This window comes from Nothobranchius furzeri, chromosome 18, assembly GCF_043380555.1.
Source record: "Nothobranchius furzeri strain GRZ-AD chromosome 18, NfurGRZ-RIMD1, whole genome shotgun sequence".
NCBI lineage: Eukaryota > Metazoa > Chordata > Actinopteri > Cyprinodontiformes > Nothobranchiidae > Nothobranchius > Nothobranchius furzeri.
In genome coordinates this window covers 5565909-5592098 of record NC_091758.1, presented here as the reverse complement: position 1 = coordinate 5592098, position 26190 = coordinate 5565909, and positions in this window count along the sequence as shown.

The following is a 26190-nucleotide window of genomic DNA, read 5'->3' as shown; positions in this document are numbered from 1 at the left end:
TCAATAGAAAACCAATTTGTTTTAACTCGAAGTTGACCATGTTCCATCACAAGAGTTTTAGTTCCCACTAATTTTCTTTCAAAGGTTTCTGCTTCAATCCTTGTGTCCTGGGGGTAATAATCATATTTTTGCTTATTATATCCCTCTCCATACCAGTATGTCATAGGATATGTCTCGTACATTCCTTTTCTATAATATCTATAATCTTCTGGAATATTTCTTTGCATATAACCACGTAAGACTTTATAGCATAATTCTCCAGTTCCTAAAGTAGCTATGTTTAGATAAGGAGGCCTAGGTTTAAAAAACTCTCGATCTCCTAATGTGTCTGGACGCAGACCTCCAACTGTTAATCCATATAGTTGTGAATACCAAAAAATACACATCCTTCTAGTTAACCCTTTGGTATTATTACAGACTTCCACCTGACATCCTTCAAGCATTAAGGTGTAATTTCTAGCCCATGTGGGACTGTGATAAAAATCTTTCTTATGGGTTGGTCTAATCATTTCATTTACTGCTTCGAAGATAGAGTCTGCCTCAATTATACTATCAGGAGTAGCTGTACCTTTTTGATTATATGCTCCTGCGATCCTTATTCTAAGTGGCTCGCCTCCCTGCCATAAAGCGCTGTTATTCGCTTTCCTGGTTAAACAGAGTCTAGTTTCCTCATTCCATGCATGGAATCCTGTATCTAAGTTAGTGGGATCAGATTGATCCTTTTTCATCCATTGCACTACTTTTGGGTGTTTAAAATTAGGAACCTCATAAACCCATTCTGTATAAAGAGTGTGTCGTATTGGATGCAGTTCCCATCCTTGTGGCTGAAGGCCTACCTCATTATGGAGGCAGAAAAATGTCCAGTTAAAATATGTACTATTAATGGGAAGTATATATTTCTGATATCCTGTGTAGTTTGCATATTCACTATGACCTTTACGTAAGAGTCGAGCTAAGTCTGAAGTAGATCTCTTACCCCGCACACCGGGCTCCAGAAAGAGAGGAACCGTCTCTTCACCTTCCTCTGCCTCAGCCAGGGGATCAGACATTGCAGGGGGTACTTTTGATAACCATTTAATCACATTATCCTTTACTTTCTGCCACATGTCACTCTCTTCTATCATGGACAAGGAATCATATTTCAGTGTTGTATTAGGAGGGGGGGTCGGACAAACATCTCTTCGTTCCCTCCCTCTTGATAATCTTTGATACCAATGCGTAATATTTCCTGTTTGCCAGGAACTTAGACTACTGTCTTTGGTCTGAAAACACCCAAATTCGATTCTACGAGGCCACCATCTCTCTATTTTTATTACTTTGAAAGTGGTGAAGTTGTGTCCCCATTCTAAATCATTTCTAAGGCAATATTTGTAAACCCACAACTCTACTTCACCTGAAGTCTGATTTAAGATTTTCTTTTTCCTTAATATTATCTGACAAGATCGATCAAGCTCTGTGGATCCTGTCTGATCCATTAAGACTGCCATATACTCCGCCCATGGGCCGGTCTCACCACACTCCGTGTCATTCTTCTCCTCCTGCTCTGCTGCAGAAAATGTTGTCACGGAGGGTGTAGCCATGATCCGGTCAAATCCATTTTCTCCACAGGGCAAGCGCAGGCAACCAGTTTTGTTCCCTGTTACACTACAAATCTTGAATCCAATCTGTGTTGCTATCATGCAGGTGGTTATATTCTCATTAAAATCTTCTTTGGGCCATAACAGCTTAATTTTGGATACATTCCAATTCCCTACTAATTGTTGTAGTCCTCCGTGAGTTATGTTATATGTCACCGAGGACACATGATACGTTCGGAGATATACATGTACCCCATATGCAATCGCTATACTTAATCCTATAAGGCTAAATTCGAAAAGGATAAAAAAGGCCCATTTAATCCATTTTATTATCCAATTCTTTCCTTTCAGAATATTTACATTTTTCTTTTTAACTTTGGGGTCAACTCCAGCCGGAGTTGCATACCTGACCACTTTTCGTTTTCTGCTGCTTTCCCTCTTATGCTTCTGAGTAGACAACATCTGCAAAAACAGAAGCATAAAAATCAGCAGGAAATGAAAGCGCCCTGCTCTAGTTAGTTAGAGTCAGATTGGAGACCAGCCTTCTACGAGACATTCTAGTGTGAGCAGTCCCATAAATCTTAGGCCAATATGCCTCCCCTCTCCGGGTGTTCACTATGTTAACAGCCGAGCTGCAAATGCGACCCGACAGGTCTATTACCTCCACCAAAGTTAACTGATAAGGCATGAACTTACGCTCCGCCCCTGGTCCAAGACTCTTCAGCTCAACCAGGTATGATGTAACACGCTTACGCATCCCTGGGGGCTCCTGAACAGTCAATCCTGTATGCCAGTCAAGAGTCCCTGACAGATAAGTTCCCCATCTGTCGTCTTTATACTCTTGAGTTACCCCAATCTGTGTACCTGTTTCCCATGCATCAGCCAGCGTACCAAATTGCTGTCCTAATATCAAGCTCTTAATAGACTCAAATTTGGACCGAGCCTGAAGCTCTTCCAGTCCTTTTTCTCTGGTCTTGAGCTTGAACACAAATGGATAAGCTTCCACCCATAAATCTCTAACTGGCTTCACCAGGCTAGGATTCCTGAGCAGCTCTCCTACAAAAAACATACTTGGCTGGCTTGTCGGTAAGCAGGTAGTCAAAACACCATTCTTCGTGAAACAGCACCCATCTTTGATTTCACCTCTGTGGGTGCATTCACAGACCTGCCAGGAGATGATGCCTGGATTATTCCTCAAGCAGGTTCCGCAAAAACATATTTTAATGGGAGCAGACAGCTCCACTGCACCTGTATGCAAGTCCGTTCCTTTCTCCAGGTGAGTGGGCTTCTGCTCCCGGAGCCCCGACCATTTAATTAGGGTGGACAGAGATCCGCATGTCACGCATGTTCCCGGCTTCAAGCCTCCCCATTGCGCGTAACGATACACATTTGCAGATTCTATGAAGCCCGGAAACATAGCCACTTTACAATCGTTAACAAAATCCCCCTTCGTTAACAGAATGAGGCCCGGAGTACCTGAGATCTTACAAGTCATTTCTTCACTAGATTTTGGCCCAGCCATGACCTTCAATCAAGTAATTAATTTAAAAAAAATTTATTTATTTATTTTTTTATTAATTAATTTTATTTTTCAGAGTTATTTTATAACTTGATGAGGGTGAACGCGCAAACCAGTGTCAGTTAAAACCACGTTCCCAGTTACGTCTTTTATTATAAAGGGACCACTTACGTTATGCTTAATGCAATCTCCTTTTCGAACTGGTCCTCTTTTGACCCAAATTCTTTCACCTTTCTGTAACACAGAGACGTGTTCCGGGTTAGTTTTTTTCTCAGCTCTTTTCAGTTTCGTCCTATTAAGGATCACATTTAGTTCTGAAACTCCCTCCGGTGTATCCCATCGGGAGCTCAGGTTAGTTAGGATGTGATTTTTTATCGTCCTAACTGCTCTTTCTGCTATTCCGTTAGTGTGGGACTCGTAAGGGATAGAAAAAATGTCTTATCCCCCTTGATTCAAGCAGACAAGAAACTTTGTCATTCTTAAATTCAGGTCCTCCATCCGAACGGAGCGACTCACACATGAGGGGCAGATGCAGAGATAAGGCCATGCTGACCGTATTTCCTGTGACACGTTTCAGCTGTATTATCTTGCTCTGATCACCTGGTCCGTTATCTTTGATTACCAAAAAGAACTTATGTCCGTTCACTCCTCTCGAGGCACATTCACCAACATCCGTGCTGAAATGCACCCCCGGCACATCACACATGATGGGCAAATGGTCATAAATCACGGGCTGAGCCCCTCCTTTTTCTTTACACGACTCACACGTCGCTTTTACTCGTGCTGTTAGTTCTTTCAGCTTTGGTACAGAAATCTTTTCTTTTTTGAAAATCTCATGCAAACGTAACACTCCTACGTGTCCGTAATTTTTATGCGCAAATGTCACCAGCTCTTCATCAGCTGCAGCGCTCCTGTTCTGTAAAAACGCTGTGGGTAGAAACAAAGCTCGAGCTTGTACTAATTCATCCACTTCTGCGTTTCCGATCTCATCCTCGCTTTTTCCATTTGTATGGCTATTTACATGTGTCACCTGAATCTGTAATTTTTTCTTATAACACGATACTAAAGTCCACAAGTCAGCATGTTCCAATCTCTCTCCATCAGTTTTCTGGAAATCTTTAGCTTCCCAAAATGCTAAATGATCATCTAGTCCGTCTTTAACGTATTTAGAGTCTGTGACCAATCTTACTGATTTGAGTTTCAGCTTACACGCGTCAGCAAGTGCCATGACAACAGCTGTTAGTTCAGCAGTCTGAGCAGACCCAATTGCCTGTCCAGCCTGTTGGTATTTCCTGCTCCCTAACTGTCTTACAAACCCCCACTTACAGAAGTCTGCATCTGCTGTTTTCTTAGATCCATCAGTGTAGTAAACTGCCTCTGGTTTTATGGGTTTAACAACCTCTTTCCTGTCAGGCTTAAGTTTTGTTTCTCCTTCCACGTGGATCTGCGGGTTTGCCAACAACATCTCCCACTTTGCCCATCTGGGTAAAACGGCCCTCGCCTGTGGGAGGAGACCTTTCCGAAGTTCTTTAATCATATAATCAGTAGATTGAATTATGATTCAGAGCGAACATCATATCTTTATGTTTCATCAGGGTGGTCAGCACCTTTTCGCTGGGCGTGTAACGGCCCTCTGTTGGTGCGAGTTTATAGCCTTTACATGTTATCAGACTCTTGCTGTCATCGTTCTGAAATAAACACTCTGTGAAATCCTGTCCTACAATCACTTTTACAGCTAACGGTTCATGATGCTCTCTATTTGAAATATTCACTAGATTAGCACCTATTTTAACCATCACTGCTTGATAAGTCTCAAGCTCCTGTGAGCTCAGTTTGCGGTTGTGCGTCACCAGTTTCTGACCCACTTTGGTTCTGAGACCTTTTTTAAGTGACATTATGGGATCAATGATGTTTCGAAAATCACGGACGTTGCTGGAAATGTACTGAAGCTGTCCGATAACACCTTCCAGCGTCAGTAAGTCATGCGGGGGTGTTATGTTCTGCAGATAGGTGGAAGGTACCGACACTGAATCTGATACTTCAAAACCTAGGAATGTAACTTTTGTGCGTCCTAGCTGGCTTTTCTTCAAGTTCAGTTTGAATCCCGCATATGTCAGTCTGGTCACCACCTCGTCCAAAGTTTTCAGGTGTTCGCTTTCACAATCATGCGTGAAAAATATGTCATCAATATATTGAACGACAGGTAAACCTTCCAGATATGACTGTACGACTCCTTGAAATTTATTCGCCGCGTTTACATATCCCTGAGGTAGGACGCACCATTGAAAATGCTTTCCTTCAAACGTAAATCCAGTTTTAGCTCGACTTTCTTGCGCTAAAGGGACAGACCAAAAACCGTTAGCCAAATCAATGTGTAACCGGATTACAGGATACAATAAGATAATTAAAAGAAAAAATAAACAAATGGGCCAATAATTAGGTTCGGGGAGAATTGGAGGTTGTTTAAGAATGACTGGAGTCACGGGTATAGCATGAAACGGTTTATATACTAAATCTTAATAATAATGGGAAATATAACACATAAAGATAACACACAAAAACAGATGAAAACAATCGACAATAGTAAAATGCTCGGTATGAGATTTGATCATATGAGTCACAAGTCAGCCGGCGTCAAGTCAAATCCCCACGCTTGGGGTGAAAGTCAGAGTCCGGTGGTGCGATTTTTTCCTACCGCACCGTTGAGATTGTTCACAGAAGAGAGCAGTCTGCTCTTCAGTTACTTGAGATGTCCTGGTTCGTTCAGTGGTTAAGGCTCGCCATCTCCCTCGTCAGGAAGAAATCCAGTTCTCGTTCCAAGTGAGTGATCATAGGAGTCGGGATCAAACCCAAGGAAAAAAAAACCCAGCCTGTAAACAACAGGACTGTTAGCGAGTTGGCATCGACCCTTCTCGTCACATCACAGCATAAAGTCTTACAGACTTAACAAATGCTTCACTCTATTGGCATAGCCAATCATGTTTGGGTTCACAGTTCAACTAACATAACATCAATTTGATTGTCTATTAAAATAATTCTCAGTAGCTCTGGAAATATAATTACATATGACAACAATTGTTCAGCTCAATAGGCTCAGTTAGATTCTATTACTCTACACTATTCAACAAGAAATACATTCATGACAACAAGGATACATTTAGTTGTGTTTCTATACAGCATTGTGACACCTTGTATATCTGTAACACAATAAATAAATAAATAAATAAATAAATAAATAAATAAATAAATAAAATGTTCTATAACAAAATTCAACAAAATATAAATTCTGGTCCTTTGGTCCACCTTTGTAAAATAATTCCTCCCTAATCAGTTAGCTTTTATTTATTTTTATTTATCTATTTTTTTTTATTATTAAATGTTTGGTTAAGGGACGCATTGCTAATTCTATGGCGTTAGCTATAACGCCCCTGAGGACCTTGTACATCTAGGCCATACCACCATTAACTGGCGGTTTGAGCCGTTAACTCCTGGGAATCCCATATGCCCTACCGCCGTTAACTGGCGGTTTGAGCCGTTAACTCCTATATGCCCTACCACCGTTAACTGGTAGTTTGAGATGTTAACTCCTGGGATCTAACGTCTAGCAGCCCACTGCTGTCACCTCGGTTGCTGTAATTAGCTTTTTGAATTTAATAATTTACTGAATTTAATCTCATTCACTCACCAACGCGCTCCAACGGTTCCCTCCTACAGAGGATTGGTTCACTCTGTCGTCTCCACACAAATCTATAAGAATGGAATTAATTTGATAAGCTATTTAAGTTTCCTTTTTTTTTTTTTTTAAGTTGCATCGTTAGCTTTTTCTCTTCTTTTTTCTTTACTCACCGCGTTGGTTCCAAGTTCCTAGCTCTTATTAGAAGGAGTCAAGTCCGCCTCTCCCTCTATCTATGCGGCACCCAAATCAGGGTTCTTCACGGCCTCGACCGTTGTTTTTTTTTCTCTCTCTCTCTCTCTCTAACCGCTCAGTCTTTGCTTTCTGTATCTGCGTGCTGCACAGCTGTTTGTCTCTCCTCTCGCTCAGCTGCGTCGCACGGTTTTATTTCGCGGAGGCGGGACTTATTTCTCTCAGCCAATGAAATTTCAGATTCCCACCTGGACCAATAGTATACAGCTTTCCTCTTCTGTTTCTGTTAGGGATGTTCAAGATTCTTGTTTTAACCGATGTTTAATATTAAACTCGTTATTTTAGTTATTCACCCTTCCAATAATTCATTATGAAATTATCTATTAGTTAATTAGATATCTATTAATTAGTATTGTTAATTTCCTTAATTTATATTTTATATTTTATCTAAATTGAGGATGGATCATATTAGTAAGCCAATTAGTTAATACCTCATTAAGGTTCTAGCTTCTGGGTTACATCCTCCCCCATTAAATATCATGCACGTCCCTGTGCATTGTTTCTACGGGGTACACAACTTCTTGAGTAAGAGAGTCAATAAAAGCTTTATTAAGTCCTTGGAAAAGGGACCTAACTACGGTCACTAGTGGATTGCCCAATTGAGAGTAAGTTAGTCTTTGAGGAGGCTGACTACTTCGTTCAGATCTCCTGACATACATCTTTGGTTGCACAGTATCATGCTCATCCGTTTCGGTTTGATTCTCAACTGAGACAGGACGAAGTGAGCTCTCTGTTTCCGACAGAGCTGATGAGCTATTCTCTAAGACTTTGGTCTTTTCAGATGTATGTGTCTGATCGTGTATGATGGGTTCAAAACTTACATCACGTTGCTGCGACTTTAGGACACCATCCAATTGAGGTAGGTTTGTGTTAGTTTCATCCCCCGTTTCTACGTCAGGTAAGTATACTTCGTTTTTTTTCGTTTTTTCAGGTAAGTATGTTGCTGCTTCTTTCACTCTTTCAGGTAAGAATGTCGCAGTTTCACTCATTCTGTCAGGTAAGAATGTTTCGGTGTTGATGCCTTTGTCAAGTAAGGACAATTCAGCATTTTCATTACCAGCTAAGGTTGGTTCCTTGCGATCCCCTGTGTGTAAGGATAGTGTGTTTTGTTGTTGAATATTATTTGAATCTGCTATGAGTTCCCTATTTGGCAAGGTGACCGCTATTTGATAGGATGGTCGGTTTAGCACTTGTGGAAGATCAGAGTAATAAAACTCATCTACCTCTTCGTCAAGTGGCTCATCTGGGTCAGGTTCTAAGGCTGAACTCTGTCTTGTATGAGGTCTGCTAGGTTTCGTAACGCGTTCTGTTTCATTTTCTAATGAAGAGAGAAAACCACAAGGCAGTAAAAGATCTCTGTGGAGTGTTCTGTTGGGTCCTTCTCCGTTCTCTGGTTTTACAGTGTATACTGGCAAGTTTTCCATCTGTTTGAGAACTATATACACTGTTTGCTCCCATTTGTCTGCTAATTTATGCTTTTCTCTTAAGCGAAGATTTCGGACTAAAACACGATCTCCCACACCTAGTGTGGACTCACGAATGTTTCTGTCGAACCGTTCTTTGTTCTTCCTCGCTGTTTTTTGAGAGTTTTTTATGACAATGTCATAACTCTGTTCCAGATGACTCTTCAGTTCTTTAACATACTGAGAATGAGTTATAGAGGGCTTGTTCAAATGCGGTAACCCAAAGGCAATATCTATAGGCAACCGAGGCTGCCTACCGAACATTAGCTCGTAGGGAGAGTATCCCGTCACGTCATTTTTTGTACAATTGTACGAGTGAGTAAGTGGTTTTACAAAATCGCGCCAGTGATGTTTCTCAGTGGCTTGTAAAGTTCCCAACATGCTGAGTAATGTACGATTGTACCGTTCAACGGGGTTGCCACGAGGGTGATAAGGGCTCGTTCTGACTTTACGGATACCAAGTAAAGAACAAAGTTCCTTGATTGTACGTGATTCGAAATCCCGTCCCTGATCACTATGAAGACGCTCAGGAAACCCGTAGTGGACTAAAAAATGTTCCCACAGGTTCTTCGCGACGGTGGTGGCTTTCTGATCTTTGGTTGGGATGGACACTGCATACTTTGTAAAATGGTCTGTAATCACTAAGACATCTTTAGTGTTCTTACTGTCTGGTTCTATGGAGAGAAAATCCATGCAAACTAACTCCATAGGTCTGGTGGTGGTAATACTCACCATTGGAGCAGCTTTGTCAGGGAGGGCCTTCCGACGGATACATCTTTCGCAAGTTTTAACTTTGATTTCGATATCACTAGCCATTCTTGGCCAGTAAAAACGGGACCGAATGAGATCTGTCGTACGTTCAACCCCAAGATGCCCCATATCATCATGTAGGCTTTGCATGACTGTTGAACGTAATGAATCAGGCAAGACTAACTGCAATGATGTCTCTGGTCCTAATTGGCGTCTCCGGTACAGTAAATCATTTTGAAACTCAAACCGTTTCCACTCTCTCAAAAGGTTAAGAACCACCGGGGGTTCTGCAATAGTATCAGTTGGCGGTTTATTGTCAGTCATAAGCAGCTGAATGACTCGGCCAATGGTTGGATCTTTCCTCTGCAAGGAGACAAGGTCAGCATGGTTATACTTGGGCACAGCAAAGAAACTGTCACTATTGTCTTCCAACTGGAATAGGTCTGGAATGGCCGCTGCAGACATGGCAAGTGACTGAACTAAACCACAAGGAGAATCAGCCTCATCCAAGACCATGTGCTTTTGGCATGTTGCCTTCACTGCTTCGGCTTGAAGTTGAAGCTCGACTTCTTTGACAGAGGATAAAAGATGAGATCGGAACTCATCTAGTCGTTGGCATTCCTCAGTGAATTTTGAGTTGTCTTCAGGTTTATCATGCAGCCTCCTAGACAGGCCATCCGCGTCAACGTTCTGTGTACCTGCACGGTATCTGATGTCAAAATTATAGGTGGACAACGCAGCTAGCCAACGATAGCTCGTTGCATCGAGTTTTGCCGTTGTTAAGAGGTAAGTTAACGGATTATTATCAGTAATGACAGTGAATGTGTTCCCATACAAATAGTCATGAAACTTATCTGTTATGGCCCACTTTAAGGCTAGAAACTCCAACTTGTGCGCAGGGTACCTAGTTTCACTAGAGCTTAAACCGCGACTTGCATAAGCGATTACCTGTGTGACACCGTTTTGCACTTGGTATAGCGCTGCACCGAGTCCGGTCGTACTAGCATCTGTGTGTACTAGATATGGGAGTTTTGCGTCAGCGTAGCCAAGAACTGGCGAAGTGGTAAGTTTTTCAATAATAGTTTGAAAGGACTTCTCACAGTCTTGGCTCCAACGATTCCCAAAGGGTTCTTTGGGGTTCAAGTACTTTGATCTACATGGTGGTGTTTTAAAGTTTTTCCGTTTGGGTGGATAACCAGCCGTGAGAGATGTTAGTGGCTTGACAATATTTGAGTAATCTTTAACGAAGCGTCGGTAATAACCGGTAAATCCTAAGAAAGATTGGAGTTCCTTCAAAGTCTGAGGCTTCGGCCATGTTTTGAGTGCTTCCACCTTATCTGGATCGGTTTTTATGCCATCTCGAGATACTATATGTCCAAGATAACGCACAGATGTCTGGAAAAAACGACACTTATCTGGTGATAGCTTGAGTCCGTATTCTCTAAGCCGTTCAAGAACGTGAGAAAGTCTGGTTTCGTGTTCTTCCAAGGAGTTGGAAAAGACGATCAAGTCGTCTAGGAAAACTAACACTTCCTTCAGATTAATGTCCTTCATACACTTTTCCATAACCCGTTGGAAAGTGCTTGGAGCATTTGTTATTCCTTGTGGCATACGGTTAAATTCATAAAACCCAAACGGGCAAACAAAAGCAGTTTTAGGTTTATCCTTTTCACACATCTCTATTTGATAGTAACCTGACTTGAGGTCCATCACAGAAAACCACTGTGATCCAGCGAGAGCAGAAAAGGACTCCTCCAAGTTAGGCAGGGCATATGCGTCGCGAATGGTTTGCAGATTAAGCTTTCTATAGTCTATACATAGACGTACCTCACCATTCTTTTTCCGAACTACCACTATTGGTGAGGCAAATGGAGACTCCGACTCTCTTATTATACCGGTTTCCAAGAGGGCTTCCAAATGTTTTCTCACGGCTTCATAATCATGTGGATGGATCGGCCGAGATTTCTGTTTGAATGGGGTCTCGTCTTTTAAGTTGATGTGATGTCTTATCTGTTGTGTATGACCAAAATCAAGATCGTGGTGCGAAAACACATCGGAGTAAGTGTTAAGTTTGTTGGTGATCCTCCCTTTCCATTCTTCGGACAAGGGCGAAGTACCGAAGTCAAAACTGAGAGGAGGGTTTGAAGGTGAAGTCTGTTGCTGCGAACTACACGCCGCAAGTACTTTCTGATCACTTTTGTCAGGTTCTGGATATGGCATAACACGATCGGCTTTAACTAACTCAGCGACCACACAGTTAGTGGGTAATGTGATGTCATGGTTAGTTTCGTTTCTTAGTACAACAGGTACTTTGTATGGACCATGTGAAGGTAAGGAAATGAGGCAACAGTCTACAATTATACCCCCTGGTAGAGAACCATTGGTGGGTTGTTCAATGAGTGCATAAGGCTCATGCTTGTTTTGGCTGGGTTGCATAAACCCTTCTAGTAACAGTTTTTTATTTGCAGGGAGAACTTCTTGGGTTCTCCCTCGAAGCTTCACCACACCAACTCGTCCATCTTTGCTTTGTTTTTTTCTGACTGCTAAGGCTTTTAGCACGTGTTGGTACCCATAAGAGAGTGCCTTGGAATCAGGTAAGTTATTGGCAGACAATTGCTCATACAAAGGATCGAGTGTGTTTGTGCCAATGAGTAGTGGTGTATCAGAGTTTGAGCTTATATCCGGAACCACTAACGCAAGGGTAGGTAACTCAAGTCCAGACTGATCGAGCTCTTTTGGAAATGTGACACTTATCTCTATGTATCCTAAATAAGGAACTGCTTGACCGTTTGCGCCCTCGACTTCTAACAGATTACTGATGGGTTTAATTGAGAGGTCAGGTAAGTGTTCTTGGTAAAAAGAATTGGCAATGGTGGTTACCTGGGACCCTGAATCCAGTAAACAATTACATTCAACACTGTTAACTGAGACTGTAGCTGTGCATCGCCCACCCACTAATCTTTTGGGAAGTTTTGGCACTGAATGAGCATGAACTGGCTTGCAAAAAAGTCTCTCTGTCCTTTCCTTAGAGGGACTTGGTTCTACTTTAGCACCTATCTGTCCCACGATAGGAGCTTCTACCGGTTTAAAGGAGGAGACTGAGCAATTGGCTTTGACATCTCCCACTCGCGCTGCTTCTGTCTAAGAGCAAGTCTTTTAGTTGCAACTAGTGCTGGATTTGGCTCGTTGCTACAGCTAGAAGCTATGTGCCCATCTTCTCCGCACTTAAAACAGTATCCAGGCTTTGGTCTGGGCACCACTGCTGTTATCTGCTGAATCTGTTTGGGCTCATCTGGAATTTTAGTCCCCACACGGGGTTTTGACTCTTTTTGAGTTTTCTTTGCCTTTTTATCTGTGTTGTTAACCTTAAGCTGTGCAATTTGGCTCCTGAGCTCAGCGATTTGTTTGCGTAAGTCATCACAGTTATCATCTATTTCCAGTTCACAAGTGTTTTTACTCTGAGAGCATGTTGTTTGCACATTTGAATACACTCTAGTTCGTTGTGCCCCTAAGTGTTGTTTCATGCGTGCTGCTTTAGTAGCCTGTTTGTCTTCTTCAGTGCGCAGTTTGAGGAGAAGTGCTGTAAAATGAGGCGGGTTGTCTTTCTTTTGTTCGAGTTGCAGGTTTGAAATCAGCGAGCTGTCCCAACAGCCTCTGCAAAACTGCTTGAGCAGCTGCTGGTCGGCGTCACTGGAGGAAATTCCATTCCTCTGAATAACTAGGTTTAACAAGGTGTATAACCTCTGAAAGTAATCGGAAGGTTTTTCACCACTGTCCTGGTTTGTGTTTAAGAAGCGAGCAAAGAGCTCGTCGCCGTCTTCGACAGCTGCGTAAGCTGAATCGAGATGTTCAAGGTACGTTTCCGGGTCGGATTTTGGACTAAGAGCTTTAACGATGCTCGCTGCTGGGGCTGACAGACTCTCCACGATTCTTCGTACAATTTGGGACTTGGTGAGTGAAGGATCATTTATGCATAACACTACACTACTACGCCAAGTATCATAGTCAGTTTCAAAAGAAGGGTGTGGAACTCGCCCTGAGAACGGTTTTAGTCTGTATTGTGAAGTAGGCGGAGGGATAACCTCACTGCTTTTAACAATGTGTTCCACAATAACTCGCTGAACCTCAGGTGTGTTTAAAAGATTTGGTGGAATGCAAGGGTTTTGTTTTCCAGTCTCTGTAGGTGGACAATTGTCCTTTGAGTTGTTCATATAGTTAACTTCTGGTGTTAAAGGCAGGGAATATGTAACTTGGTCACTATGGAGCATTGGCTCTGGTTCAGTGACTGGTTCAGATGCATGGGTATCCCTTCCTAAAGATTCCCCAATTTTTGCCAGTTCCTCCATTAGAAGGTCTTTAAATGATTGATTGCTACGCGCAGCTATGTCCCTGAGCTCTGACAGATAGGCATCAGTGGCAGATGTGCTAGTTTCTAGACTGTACGCGCTGGCTAGGTCTTGAATATGGAAGAAAACATCTGGGTTCCTAGTACAAGGTTTGTCATAGGGTAAACATTGTTTCTTTAATTCCTTAACAGTGGCTTCATGTTGAAACTCCACAATAATCTGATCACAGTTTGGTAACTTAATGCGCCTGTTAACTGGTCCGAATCCTTCCATAAACCCAAAGACTTCGTTATCAAGGTCTGTATCAGTTAACCCACTGATTAAAACAGCATTTGAAACTTTGACCTTTTCTGTTTTCACAACTTCCATTTTAAAACACTCAAAAGTACCAATAATGCCAAAATGGCAAACCACTGTGACCTCCAGGCACTCTTATGATGTCAGTCAATGGTTAGCTAAGGTAACAACTCTACAATTCTCCTGGCTGGCTCGCCAAGTTTTATGTAACCGGATTACAGGATACAATAAGATAATTAAAAGAAAAAATAAACAAATGGGCCAATAATTAGGTTCGGGGAGAATTGGAGGTTGTTTAAGAATGACTGGAGTCACGGGTATAGCATGAAACGGTTTATATACTAAATCTTAATAATAATGGGAAATATAACACATAAAGATAACACACAAAAACAGATGAAAACAATCGACAATAGTAAAATGCTCGGTATGAGATTTGATCATATGAGTCACAAGTCAGCCGGCGTCAAGTCAAATCCCCACGCTTGGGGTGAAAGTCAGAGTCCGGTGGTGCGATTTTTTCCTACCGCACCGTTGAGATTGTTCACAGAAGAGAGCAGTCTGCTCTTCAGTTACTTGAGATGTCCTGGTTCGTTCAGTGGTTAAGGCTCGCCATCTCCCTCGTCAGGAAGAAATCCAGTTCTCGTTCCAAGTGAGTGATCATAGGAGTCGGGATCAAACCCAAGGAAAAAAAAACCCAGCCTGTAAACAACAGGACTGTTAGCGAGTTGGCATCGACCCTTCTCGTCACATCACAGCATAAAGTCTTACAGACTTAACAAATGCTTCACTCTATTGGCATAGCCAATCATGTTTGGGTTCACAGTTCAACTAACATAACATCAATTTGATTGTCTATTAAAATAATTCTCAGTAGCTCTGGAAATATAATTACATATGACAACAATTGTTCAGCTCAATAGGCTCAGTTAGATTCTATTACTCTACACTATTCAACAAGAAATACATTCATGACAACAAGGATACATTTAGTTGTGTTTCTATACAGCATTGTGACACCTTGTATATCTGTAACACAATAAATAAATAAATAAATAAATAAATAAATAAATAAATAAATAAAATGTTCTATAACAAAATTCAACAAAATATAAATTCTGGTCCTTTGGTCCACCTTTGTAAAATAATTCCTCCCTAATCAGTTAGCTTTTATTTATTTTTATTTATCTATTTTTTTTTATTATTAAATGTTTGGTTAAGGGACGCATTGCTAATTCTATGGCGTTAGCTATAACGCCCCTGAGGACCTTGTACATCTAGGCCATACCACCATTAACTGGCGGTTTGAGCCGTTAACTCCTGGGAATCCCATATGCCCTACCGCCGTTAACTGGCGGTTTGAGCCGTTAACTCCTATATGCCCTACCACCGTTAACTGGTAGTTTGAGATGTTAACTCCTGGGATCTAACGTCTAGCAGCCCACTGCTGTCACCTCGGTTGCTGTAATTAGCTTTTTGAATTTAATAATTTACTGAATTTAATCTCATTCACTCACCAACGCGCTCCAACGGTTCCCTCCTACAGAGGATTGGTTCACTCTGTCGTCTCCACACAAATCTATAAGAATGGAATTAATTTGATAAGCTATTTAAGTTTCCTTTTTTTTTTTTTTTAAGTTGCATCGTTAGCTTTTTCTCTTCTTTTTTCTTTACTCACCGCGTTGGTTCCAAGTTCCTAGCTCTTATTAGAAGGAGTCAAGTCCGCCTCTCCCTCTATCTATGCGGCACCCAAATCAGGGTTCTTCACGGCCTCGACCGTTGTTTTTTTTTCTCTCTCTCTCTCTCTCTAACCGCTCAGTCTTTGCTTTCTGTATCTGCGTGCTGCACAGCTGTTTGTCTCTCCTCTCGCTCAGCTGCGTCGCACGGTTTTATTTCGCGGAGGCGGGACTTATTTCTCTCAGCCAATGAAATTTCAGATTCCCACCTGGACCAATAGTATACAGCTTTCCTCTTCTGTTTCTGTTAGGGATGTTCAAGATTCTTGTTTTAACCGATGTTTAATATTAAACTCGTTATTTTAGTTATTCACCCTTCCAATAATTCATTATGAAATTATCTATTAGTTAATTAGATATCTATTAATTAGTATTGTTAATTTCCTTAATTTATATTTTATATTTTATCTAAATTGAGGATGGATCATATTAGTAAGCCAATTAGTTAATACCTCATTAAGGTTCTAGCTTCTGGGTTACAAATGCATGTTTTATATTTTTTAATAGGCATTGTTCGGAGCTGCATGTACGGGTCAAAAGTTTTACGCACGTCATGCGGAGTCACCCTATTTAATCCTTTCAAATTGTGTACCAGTCTGTAGGTGCCATCAGGTTTAGGAACAGCTTGAATGGGAAGACAGGTAGATGTATCTTTCTCTTCGATTATCCCTTTTTCTTTAAGCTCAGCGAGAGTACACCTGATCTCATCTCTTCCTTCTCTGATCGGATACTGCTTCTCCCTGGCAGGCATCGCTCCTTTAATAATGCATTGTTCTTTTACTCTGCCACAATCATTTTTGTGTGTAGCCCAATTACCTTTTTGGATTATTTCTCTGAGTTTGTGTGGGTCCAGACTAGTTTTCTCCAGTTGTTCTTTAATGAGACTGTCCATATTTAATTCACCTAAAAAACTCACATGCAGTGCGGGGCCTTTCGTTATTTTTACTAAATCCTTTAAACTAATTAAGTTTTCTGCTCCTTTTATGTAAAGAATTCCCTGTTCGTCTTTATGAACTGCCATGTTACGTACAGAGCCGTCTGCGAGTATCACATTCTTGTATCCTATTTGTTCCATCGGATTATTTTCACGCTTTACTGATATTAATGCCCCGGTATCTAAAATGTATTTTGTATTTTCGTATTTTACTTTAAGCCACTCTCCATCCCAATGCGTATGAGATGAGAGCGCCTCAATTATTTCTACTTTTGTTGTGGTGGCGGTCGGCTTCTCTGTTGTATTTCGCGTCCCAATCTTTGATTGATTGGATCAATTTCTCCTTCTGTTCTTTGGTCATCCAGGCCCACTCCTCCGGGTTCGCTCTCCTGGGTCGAGCCACAGGGCAGCCGGGGGGTCCCATGAAAAACGGCCTTGCATTCGGGTCCAACTGACCCCTGGATCTCTGGTTCTGATTCGGTTCTGTCCTGGGTGGGAGTTGCCTCAGTTGAGAGCTCACTGATTGGCTCCCTTGCTGTGGGTGTGGAGGGTGCAGAGGGGATGGTATCTGACCTTTCAATCTGTTTCCGGCCTGCCGTCCTAATTCGTTTTTTGACTGCGTAAATTCCCTTGTGCGATCCCACGCCTGCCCTTGTCGGATTTTTTCTGCAGGAGAGAGATTAGGCCACATCGCAGCCATCATTAACCCCCCCCCCGGGCAGATCAGCTAAAAGTTTTTCCTGCTGGACTTGTGAAAGCCCTGCGATTGTTCCCAAGCACCCAGCTAATGTAATTTTTCCTGTACTGATTTCAGCGCTTAAAGCTTTCCTCCGTCGTTCACCAGAATCCTCACCAATCCCTCTAGGAGAACTCTCCGCCAGGGACATCAACGAGGCTCCTGGGGTTAAACGCAGATCGTTCTTTAATGCTATAACCTGAGAAATTTCTGGACTTGAAAGTTGTTCAATCGTCATACCTCGATCCTGAAGCCGCTGCACATAACCAGTGTCTGTCTCACCCGGTGCTCTCTGTGGCAGGATGGTATGATCAAAATGTCCTAAGCTTACTCTTGACTGTTCCTGAGCAGTTTGCCAATATGGGGAATATTCCTGTTCTAGGATTCTCTCCTTAGGCATTGAATTAAGCTGTCCTCCCTGCGGAGTGCTTCGGTTTACATCCAAAGGTTGGGAGGGGCTGCACGGCGAGTAGCAGTGAGTTTTCACTGCCGAATCTCTAGCCATACATCCACCTCGATAAAAATCATATCCTTGGCCCAAATAAGCATGCTTAAAAGGTTGCCCCCATCCTGATTGCAACATGACTTCTTCCCTACTCTTCGCTGCTTGAATTGCTGTAGCCGTGGGGCCATCCACAGGGTACCAGTCTGGGAAAGGATTTTCTGCTTCTTCTCCTGCATAATTCTGGTCTCCCTCTGTATTAATTACAAACTGGCCTCGTCCTGGTTCTGGAACCGGTCTAACTGGGCCTATGTTAGGAGGTGCCTGAGGGTCATAATATTTCATCTGTACTGGACGGCTATTTTTATTTAGTCCTCTAATGCCATAAACTATAGGATTTGTCTCATCTCCTTTTTCTGCTCTCTGGGGTTGCTGCTCTAGATTTTCTCTGTTCTCACCTTGCTCATGGGCTGTAACTGGGGATAGCCAACTCACTTTTTCAGGTGTTTTGCCTCCAGGGATCCGAGTGCTGCATTTTTGTTGGGATTCGCATTCTGACCTGAGCGTCCCTTTGGGTGTGCCACGCACCACCAGTTGGGAACCCTGTTCTTCCTCCGATTCAGCTTTACTCTCACTGCTTCTGTCTCTGGCCTCAAACCAATGTTTGACTTTCTTCTCTACTCGCGGAAAGGTTGATTTATCCACTAAAATTACGACCGGAATGTCTCCTAGCCTGCTAGAGGCTTCAGAATAAATCACCAAACCTGCACCATATGCTTCAGTTATCCGACACACCTGGGGTTTATTATTAAGCTTAAACACTAGCCGTCGCGCTCCTAAATCCAAGGCTTCTGACACCACCCGCTCCCAAGCTTGGTGAAAAGAGATGTCGGGATTATGAGGGTCTACGTTAATTATGGAAATAGCGCTAACACGACCTTCCAGATTTCCTAATTGCTTTTCTAAGAGAGTAGTAATTTCTCCAGCTTCGTAATTACGATCTACCAGCGGGATCATGGAGCTTCTGCTTTCTGCCCCTAAAAGTCTCCTCAGAGAACTTAAAGAGGACGTGGTACCGGCAGAACTTTGTGGATCTTTCAGAAAGATCAACACATCTTCCTCTCGGATCTCCGCATCTATTTTCTCACTTGACAAAATTATCACCGGTTCTTGACCTATCGTAACATGATTCGGAGGAGCCGCGGGACTATGCGGTTCTAACAGGGGGAAAGGAATTGGGTTTGGAGTCCTTTCAGCCCCTGACCGTCTCTGAGTCTCGTCTTTCTCCCACGCAGCAACATGCTGTTCAGTGGGCGATCTCTCCGCTCCTCTCATGGGCACCTGAGAAGGGGTTTGTACGTGTAGAAACGGGTTCCACTGCGCCGGCCGAACCGCGTCAGGCGGGTTCGGTGGGGGTGCAGGAAATCCGCTCTCGGAACCGGGGCTCACGGGGAATTCCCCGCGGAGCGCTGGATACAAAGGGGGCGCGGTCGGAACCGATGGGACTTCATCCCAGGAGGCCGACATTTCGACTGCAGCTCTCCTTCGGTACATTTCCGCTTGGAGCTCCGTGATTCCCAGTCGGTTACATAACGCCTGTCTCATTTGAATTGCCTCATTTTTGCTTCTAGATAAGAAGTAAATTGTTCTACTATTAGCCCGTTGAACCACGAACTCTGCCATAGCAGAGTACATCGCTCCCGGATTACATCGGTACTGCCCGACTCCAAATGGAGTGAGAACTAAAGGTTCCGGTCCAGTTGGTATTTGCTCAAGCAATCCCAGAAGGATCTCATATTGCTCGCCCGTGGGGAGTTTCGCTGGATTTTCCCAACAACACCACGCTATCTGATTAAAAACAGGATCATTTTGTTGTTCTGCTAGAATCACTAAATCACCCACTAACGGAAATACATGATTATTCTTTACTTGAGTTTCAGCATTTGAACAGCGCTCCGCTGCGGCTTGAGCTGTGCCGGCCTCGTTCTGAAAGCTCCGGTTACAGGATATTGCTAAAACGCTTTGTGGTTCACCTTGAAATGTCGCTATTTCTCCGGTGACAAATCTCACATTAAGGAGAACATTTTCCGGTTTTACCGTTAAAGATCTATCTGCCATGGCTGGTTGAAAGTTTCTCTTTTTTTAATTTATTTTATTTTTATTCGTTTTCACATCTTATTCTTTATTCTTACTCTTTATTCCTTTTTATTTTTTATTTTTTGCCTAGCTTTTATCCTTGGCTATTCTTACGTCGGAAAGCCGTGATTTCTTTATACCTCTTTGAGTTAATCGTCCGTTCTCCCAGATTTCTTTCCTTTTCGAGAAATTGGTGCGGTTTTCACTCCAAGGTTATAAGCTTAACCGGTCCATGGTGCGTAAGCTTTTATAAGCCTAAAAGACACTTAGTTCTACGTCGGATAGTCCGGTATCTAATATTTGAACCTTCGCTCATCAGCCCCACGTTGCAGGCGCCATGTCGCAAACGTGGCATTTCTCTTGCCCCACGTTGGGAAGCCATGTCGCGTGCACGTCCCATTTACCGGTTCCGTTAGAACTTATGAGATGGTGCATCCATCAGGGTTCGAGTGGGGGTGTCTGCGAGTTTAATCGTACTAGACCCGGGTTTGGACCACCTAATTGGAATCGTGTCTTTTATTTTAAAGGTGAAATGACTTGCACGAATAGCAATCCCCAGAGTAGTCCACTTCTTTTAAACTCGTTACCTTTTGGTTAAGATACTAGAGAGAAGTCTGGAGGCAAGCCAAGCCTCTCAGCAATTGTTTGGGTTATCCGGATTAATTGCGCCTCTAACAGCTTATGTGGGAGGTTGGTAACTATAAAATGATTTATGCTAGTTGATCATGCTATCATAAGTTTATCAATTTATTTATTAATCCAACCACTCCAGCTGGTAGAGACTTTTTCAACCTGCAATCAGAGCCAAAAATAACCTCTAATATTCTGTTTTTATCGCCCTTAAGACAACTCGTTACTCGCAAGGAGGGGGGAGTTAAACTCCCCTTATCTTAAGGTTTCTTTATATTATTTTATTACAAACTGTAAAGTAAGTCCTGATAATTCAGAGACCTATGATCGACATGCTTACCTCTGTGCAATTATGGCCAGGGCCCCCAACCGTGAAGCTTTAGAGAAAACCTGAAAGAATCAGGATTATGTTTCTTTTTCAAAAAAGGTTTATTACAAAATCAAAAATACAAAAATGGGTAAATAAAAAACAACTGCTATCCCCCAAGGAGGAATTAGTTCAAAATGTAAATAAGAGTTAGTTTACACTAGCTCCTGTCTTCTGAGAATCTCCCCAAAAACTCTCGTCTTGGAATCTCCCCAAAAACTCCCTCTGCCCGATCTGAGCTGCATCCTTTCATATCATTCCTGAGACTGCTCTAAACAATGTAAGAGTCACAATTCATTCTCTCCTGACAGTTTAGGTCAAGGGGTCATTTACCAAATACACTTTTTTAGCTCTACATAAGACATTTGGTATCATTATCACTTCATGCAGTATTCACATGAGGGCACAAAAGTTCATGTTGCACTCCTGGAATGGGAGCACAGGTCATAAATCTTCATGTTGGTAGCAAATTGTAGATCTTCCTTCAGCATTCCTGAGAACTTCTGGGTCCAGATGGACTGTCCTTACTCCATTCCAGTCCTTCTTTTCCCGCCAGAGGTGGAGTTAGGGGCGGGGCCATGGGTGGACCCATGGGTGGATCCAGAGAAGCCAGCCTGCCTTTTGACCCTTTGCCTAGTTCTGTCCTCGCCAGCAAGTCCTGAACTAATGTCCTCTTGACCCTTGTGTGACCCTTGTCTCTGACCACTGTTTCTAAGCCTTGACCGGCCAGGACTCGCAACACCAGGACTCGCTACAACAGAGTCAACTAGCCTCCTTTATGGAGCAGAAAAAAGGAACGGATAAAAAGGCAAAAACACAAAGAGCTCAAAGCCAAGGAAAACCAAGTGGAGATATAAAACCACCAACAGACCCAGAGCAGACGGGTAAACCCCGACCCTGGTACTGTTTTAAATGTGGGGAGGATGGCCACATTTCATCATCATTCACAGAGGCCCCCAATCCTGTTTTGGTGGCTGAGAAGCGTAAACAGCTAGAGAAGAAGCAAAATGAATGGCAGATGAAGACCAACCCCAAGTCGCATTTAAACGGCTGAAAGCTTCTGTTGTGGGACAGACAGGAGCAGAGACTAGCCAAAGTCCCTCAGTGAAAAGTGTTGCTGTTAGCTGTCAAGCCTGCACAAACAAAGACCAAACAAGAATGGATAACAAACCTCAGTGTAGGCTTCCTAAAGGACTAGTCGGAACAAAAAGCACAGCGTTGATAAATATAAACGATAAGGAAATCAGCTGCTTGCTCGACACAGGGTCGCAAGTAACGACAATTCTGCAGTCGTTTTATGACCAGCACCTCTCAGACCAGAAGATAAAACCACTTCATGACATCCTGGAAGTAGAGGGAGCCGCAGGGCAATCAATCCCCTAGTTAGGCTATGTTGAATTGGTCGTCAGGTTTCCAAAAGAGTTTATAGGAACTCCAACTGATGTAACCACACTTGCCTTAGTTGTCCCCAATCTAAGCACTGTCATTGAACCTCTCGTGTTGATAGGGACCAACACTCTCGACGTCCTCTTCGATGTCTGCTCCAAAACTGGGATTTCACATCAACCCAATCCCAGTGGCTACCAAGCAGTGCTTAAGGTGCTTGAAGTGAGACACAGACGAGAGATGGATCCTGAACCTCACGCCATAGTGAGGTTGGAGAACAACTCACAAGTGATCCCGGCTGGGCAGGTTGTCATACTTGAGGGGGTCGCAACTGCCAGTTGGTTCCTAAACAAGAAATCTGCCCTGCTGGAACATCCAGACTCATCCTCCTTGCCTGGAGGATTGGTTGTCAAACCCACCTTAGTTCAACTTACGCCCAGGCGGCCTTACAAGGTACCAGTCCACATCTACAATGAGTCTGACCATGATGTTGTTATCCCCCCAAAGTGCATCATAGCACAGATGAACACCTACCAGACCATCTGTTCGAAGCAGCTCAGTGCAGCAGGATCAGCCGTACCATCCCAAGAACCACTTGGAAAAAAGACATCTACAACTCCACCTTAAATTTTAATTTTGATGGGTCCCTGATTTCATCTGAATGGAAAGACCACATGGCAAAGCAATTGGACAGTATAGGTGATGTGTTTGCACAGCATGACACTGATTTTGGCTGCACAGACAGAGTAAAGCACCATATAAAGCTTTCTGATGAAACCCCTTTCAAACAGCGTGCGCGCCCAATCCATCCACAGGACATTGAAGCAGTTCGCAACCATATCCAGGAGCTCCTCGACACGGGAGTTATCAGGGAGTCCGAGTCTCCATTCTCTTCACCTATTGTGGTGGTGAGAAAGGAAAACGGCCAAGTCAGATTATGCATTGACTACCGGCGGTTAAACCTTCAAACTATCAAGGATGCATACTCTCTTCCTAAGCTTGAGGACACGTTTAGTGCACTAAATGGCTCCCAGTGGTTTTCTGTGCTCGACTTGAAATCTGGCTACTACCAGATAGAAGTTGAAGAGGCAGATAAGCCAAAAACTGCCTTTGTGTGCCCCCTTGGGTTCTGGGAGTTTAATAGGATGCCTCAAGGGGTGACAAATGCCCCGAGCACGTTTCAGAGGTTAATGGAGAAGTGCATGGGGGACATGCATCTGAAAGAAGTGCTCGTATTCCTTGATGACTTAATAATATTCTCCAAGACTCTTTAAGAACACGAGGAGAGGCTAATGAAGGTGCTCTCCAGATTAAAAGAATTCGGACTCAAATTGTCCCCTGAGAAATGTGTCTTTTTCCAGACATCAGTCTGCTACCTTGGACATGTGGTCTCCAGAGATGGCGTCTGGACGGACCCGGAAAAGACAGCTGCTCTCGAGATCTGGCCTGTTCCAAAAAGTCTCAGAGAACTTAGATCCTTCCTCGGTTTTTCAGGATATTATAGGAGATTCGTCAAGGGATATTCCTGCATTGTGAAGCCTCTCCATGATCTGACTTCTGGATACCCACCTTCCCGAAAAGGACTCAAGACACCAGGTAAATTTGACAAGTACCGAGACCCAAAGGAGCCCTTTGGGGGAAAGATGGACTTCCACTTGCCAACAAGCCTTTGAGGAGGTGATTTACGATCGGACAGAGAACGTCAACCACCAAAGAGACTTGATTATCCAGAACTCGTAAACCCCCTGGTCACAGTAGTGAAATCATTTTTCATGGGCTGACCACTGTATTATCTGATGCTTTACATGATAATCGAGTAGCCACAACAGCTTCTCCACCATGCCAACCTCAAATTCATTGTGTCTGATTATTTCCATGTACAGGGACGTACATGAGTTCAGCAGGGGAGACTGTAACCAAGGTTTAGGAGAAATCTATTTTTATATAAAATACAATTCCATTAAAATGTGCTTAAATAATTATATCTGACATAAATTAATTGAGGAAAAACCATCAAATAAGTAATTTATTGATAAACTGTCAAATAAATAAGACTTCATTGATTAAAAACTGCTATTTAATGGAATTTCTGTCGAAATATGATGTTACTACGTTTCCCATGATCCCTCGGGAGAACCTGACCAATTGGAAGTCTAAAACAGACCAAGGTCATGACACTTCTGATTCCTTACTTCCTGTGAGTGAAACAGCCTTGTGTCATCGCTAGGAACTGAAAACTAAAATCTTCCACCATCCGCATGAGCTCCGGTATTGACACTCGTTCGGCGCTGATGCTGGATCAATCTGAGAGACCCCATCTTGACTTGACGGTCAGGTTTTTTTTTGTATTGGACAGATCCGGATAAAGAACCTTGAACTTGCTCAGTTGAAGCATCCCTGCGAAGTCGCATCAGATCCTGGAACCTGAATCCTTAGAAGACTCCCAGCGGACGCTGGGTGGCGAGCCAGTGGAACCTCAGGACAGAAGAGGGTGTGGCACCCTTCCTTTTCCTTTGCCTGTTTGGTAGGACAATTGAACTGTTGCATTGGACACAAACCAGTGACAAGGGAAAAGAGAAAAAAATGGCCCCAACGATCGAAGGGTATCAAAGTGGGTTTAATACTTTATTTTTCCTTGTTAATGTATGTTTTGCCAGCCAATTGTAATTTATTTTTGTTCATTGTTCGGATGATCGGGTTGTACTACTGTGTTCAGATTGTCAACTGTGTTTTGTTATAATTGTTGACTACACATAAAGAAAAGAACTTACCTTGTGGCATTCATTCATATTTAAGTTCACCTTGGCTCTCCTCACGAATTTATATCTTCTGAGACTGGTCCAGAATCGTCTTTTATTATTAAATATATGTTACTCGGTTATCACATAGTAAGTAAAGGGTTACACTTGACTGTTAAACATCTGGTGTCTTTTTAAACATAGCTTCATCCTTTTATGTTACTTTGTTGATAGATACCAGGCTCCTGCAGGTCTTACAGGAAGGAGTAGGTTTTAGGAGGATGACCTTGCCTTGGCACCGGACCTTTATCAGTAAAACTCCCTTGAGAAAGTCTAGCATTGTAATTACTTTGTTGATTTAGGGCGCAGCTTTAGAGTTTAGACTCCCTTCACAGCTTTCCCGCCTGAGAGTCTAAGGAATGTGAAATGTGTGTGTGTTAATCTTTGTGTGTGCTTGTGTGCTAATAAATACTGTCAGAGGACTTCCGGTCCGATGAGAGTGAACTGAGACCCATTGACTGGTGTGTATCGTTTCCTTTCCACTTTGCAAAGTCTAAATTGATTGTTTATGATTGGTATTGATGTTGATACATTGATTACTATAACCCCCTGTGCTTTGAACTTTCCCCAAGGTAATCTTGGATTAATAAAATTACCAAACAACATCTTTGATATTGTTCCTCTGTAGTTTGTTCTCCAGCTTCTTCCTGTATGCCTCCTTGCTGTCTCTGATCTTGATCTTCAGTTGCTTTTGTATACTCCTGAATAATTCCCTGTCTCCCTCCTTGAAGGCTCTTTTTGTCTCATTTAGCAGATTCTTCAGTTCATTGGTGATCCAGGGTTTGTTATTAGCGAAGTCTCACTGTTCTGGTGGGTATGATGATGTCCACACAGAAGTTTATATAGTCAGTGACACATTCAGTCATGGCATTGATGTCCTCTTCATATCCTTGGCAGAGAGTCATCCAATCTGTGGTATCAAAACCACCCTGCAGGGCTTCTTCAGCATCCAGGGACCATTTTCTCATACAGTAGTTCATCTTGTCACAGGTTGCCTCTGAACAAGTGGTTTGTTTTCTGAGCAGAGAAAAACATGATTGTGATCTGACTGTCCCAGAGGAGGTTTTGTTTTGGACATGTATGCATTCTTTACATTTGCATAACACAAATCCAATGTCTTGTTTTCTCTGGTGGAGCAGCTGACAAAC